Source organism: Orycteropus afer, unplaced genomic scaffold (genome assembly GCF_000298275.1).
Source record: "Orycteropus afer afer isolate SDZICR_OR568_19922 unplaced genomic scaffold, OryAfe1.0 scaffold00742, whole genome shotgun sequence".
Classification (NCBI taxonomy): Eukaryota; Metazoa; Chordata; class Mammalia; order Tubulidentata; family Orycteropodidae; genus Orycteropus; species Orycteropus afer.
Window position 1 is genome coordinate 929,215 of NW_006922329.1, and position 3,537 is coordinate 932,751.

The window sequence follows — 3,537 nt, forward strand, 5'->3', positions numbered from 1 at the left end:
GGGTTGCTGGAATGCAGATGTGTAATGCATCTCTACTCTGATCTGATGAAAGATGTAAGCTGAGGCCCTAGTAGAGAGCTGGGCGCTTCCTACACCCCCTCCAAATTGTCTGCATGGCATTTTTCTCAAGTTGTGGAAGAATAATTCAGTCTCTTTCATCCCTATGGTTTTTTTTTTTTTTTTTTAATATGGAGGAAAGGAAACATGATTACTGAATGAAACAACTCAAAATTCTGTAAAAAGACCTTACTTCATCTCCCATATCAGGTTAACTAACCACTAATTGACTTGATAGCAACTGGAATTTTAATATTATGAATGGAATAATTTCATTGTCCCATGATTCTCCCTTTGGGAAATAAATAAAAGGAATCATTTTTCTCTCTCCACCCTCCTCTTCCTTATCATTATTATTTTGCAAGAAATATATCTTTGTTACCAAAAAATTTTATTTCATGTTACTGTAGCCCTTGAGTCTAGAAATATATCTTCCTTTAGGAAATACAGTTGTGTAATCAAAACATAATTATTAAGTGTGAGTTGATTTCCTTTAAGTGTACAAATTCACACAAAATAGCAGGATTCTATGAGGGTAAAAACTAATGAAAGATAGTCTTATAGATAAAATCATGAGCTCATCTGATCCTATGGAAGCAAAGGCCTTGCTCAATGCATCTATGGTAGTTCTGTTTAAAGGTAATTTGTTTATCCAAAAAGGATCCATTCGAGCATCAGCATTTGCTCTCTCTCTCTCTCTCTCTCTCTCCTCTTTCTCGCCTCCCTCCCTCCTACCTTCTCTCCTTTTCTCACTCCCTCCATTTCACTTGAGACCTTAGGTTAAACCAATTGTCCAAGGTCATTTCTAAGTCTGAGGTGAGAAACATTTAGAAACTGGGAATACTTTGTTTGTACATGTTTATGTCTGCTATGATTCTGGTGGCTAGAACAGGTAAGGTGGGCTGGGGAGAGCCCCAGGCAGCAGGGAGCAGGGGCAGACAGGCCTGGCAGGAACAGGTAGGGGCTATCCCAGGAAGTGGTTGGAACCGCTAAGGGAGACAAACTTGTCTTGTGTGTTGCTGTGAGGCTGGAGGCTGTGCCAGCAGGGGAGCCCATGGTGGACTGGTTTCAGTGGAGCTTCCAGACTGAGACAGACTCAGAAGAAGGAAGAGGCCATCCACTTCTCAAAGAATTAGCCAGTGAAAACCTTAAGGAATAGTAGTGAAATACTGTCTGAGATATTACTGGAAAATTTTATGAATAGCCCTGAAATATTGTCTGATACAGTGTTGGAAGATGAGCCCCTCAGGTCAGAAGGCACTCAAAATATGACCGGGAAAGAGCTGCCTCATCAAAGCAGAGCCTACCTTAATGATATGGATAAAGTAGAGCTTCTGAGGACTCCATTTGCTAGAAGTGGCAAGACTCAATATGAGAAAAAACAGCTGCAAGCAACCAATGATAATCGGAACATGGAATATATGAAGTATGAATCTAGGAAAATTTGAAGTTGTCAAAAATGAAATGGAATGCATAAAGATTGATATCCTAGGTGTTAGTGAGCTGAAATGGACAGGGTTTGGCCCTTTTGAGTCAGATAACCATATGATCTTCTATGACAGGAATGACAAATTGAAGAAGAATGGCATGGCATTCATCATCACATAGCATGTTTCAAGACCTATCCTGAAGTACAATGCTGTCAGTGATAAAATAATATCCATACATCTACAAGGAAAGCCAGTTAATACTACTGTTATTCAAATTTATGCATCAACCACCAAAGCCAAAGATGAGGAAACTGAAGATTTCTACCAATTTCTCCAGTCTGAAATTGACCAAACATGCAATTAAGATGTGCTGATTATCACTGGTGACTGGAATGCAAAAGTTGGAAGCAAAGAAGAATCACCGGTGTTGGAAAATTTGGCCTTGGAGATAGAAATAATGTTGGAGATTGCATAATAGAATTTTGTAAGACCAATGACTTATTCATTGCAAATACCTTTTTTCAACAACACAAATGGTGGCTATACACATGGACTTCGCCAGATGGAGTGCACAGGAATCAGATTGACTATATCTGTGGCAAGAAGGGATGGAGAAGCTCAATATCTTCAGCCAAAATAAGAACAGGAGTTGATTGTGGAACCAGCCATCAACTGCTCATTTGCAAATTCAAGTTGAAGTTGAAGACAATTAAAACAAGTCCATGAGAGCCAAAATAATGACTTTGATTATATCCCTCCTGAATATAGAGACTATTCAAAGAATAGATTTGATGTATTGAACACCAATGACCGAAAACCAGAAGAATTGTGGGATACATCAAGAGCATCATCCATGAAGAAAGCGAAAGGTCATTGAAAAGACAAGAAATGAAGAAAAGACCAAAATGGATGTCAGAAAGAGGCTCTGAAACTTGCTTTTGAACAGAGAGTAGCTAAAGCAAATGGAAGAAATGACAAGATAAAAGAGCTGAACAAAAGATTTCAAAGAGCAGTTCGAGAAGACAAAGTCAATTGTTATAATAAAATGTGCAAAGACATGGAGTTGGAAAGCCAAAAGGGAAGAACATGCTTGGCATTTCTCAAGCTGAAAGAACTGAAGAGGAAATTTAAGCCTCAAGTTGCAATATTGAAAGATTCTATGGGAAAGATACTGAATGGTGCAGGAAACATCAAAAGAAGATGGAAGGAATGCAGAGTCACTGTATCAAAAAGAATTGGTTGATGTTCATCCATTTCAGGAGGTGGCATATGATCAAGAACCAATGGTCCTGAAGGAAGATGTCAAAGCTGCACTGAAGAAAGTGGCAAAAAACAAGGCTCCAGTAACTGATGGGATACCCATTGAGATGTTTCAATGGACAGATGCCCCACTAGAGGCACTCCCTCGGCTATGCCAAGAGATTTGGAAGACAACTACCTGGCCAACTGACTGGAAAACATTCATATTTGTACCCATTCCAAAGAAAGGTGATCTCACAAAATGTGGAAATTATCAAACAATATCCTTAATATTGTACATAATTAAAATCTTACTGAAGATAATCCAAAAGTGGTTGTAGCTGTATATTGACAGAGAACTTCCAGAAATGCAAGCTGGATTCAGAAGAGGACATGGAACAAGGGATATAATCGCTGATGACAGATGGATCTTGGCTCAAAGCAAGGAGTACCAGAAAGATGTTTACTTGTGTTTTATTGACTATGCAAAGGCATTCAATTGTATGGATCACAACAAATTATGGAAAACATTGAAAAGAATGGGAATTCCGGAACACTTAATGGTGCTCATGAGGAACTTGGACATAGACCAGGAGGCTGTCATTTGAACAAAACAAGGGGACTCTGCATGGTTTAAAATCAAGAAGGGAGTGCATCAGGTTGTATCCTTTCACCATACTTATTCAATTTGTATGCTAAGCAAATAATCCAAGAAGCTGGACTATATGAAGAAAAATGTGGCATCAGGATTGGAGGAAGAATCATTAACAACCTGCCTTTTGCAGACAACACAACTTTGCTGGCTGAAAGT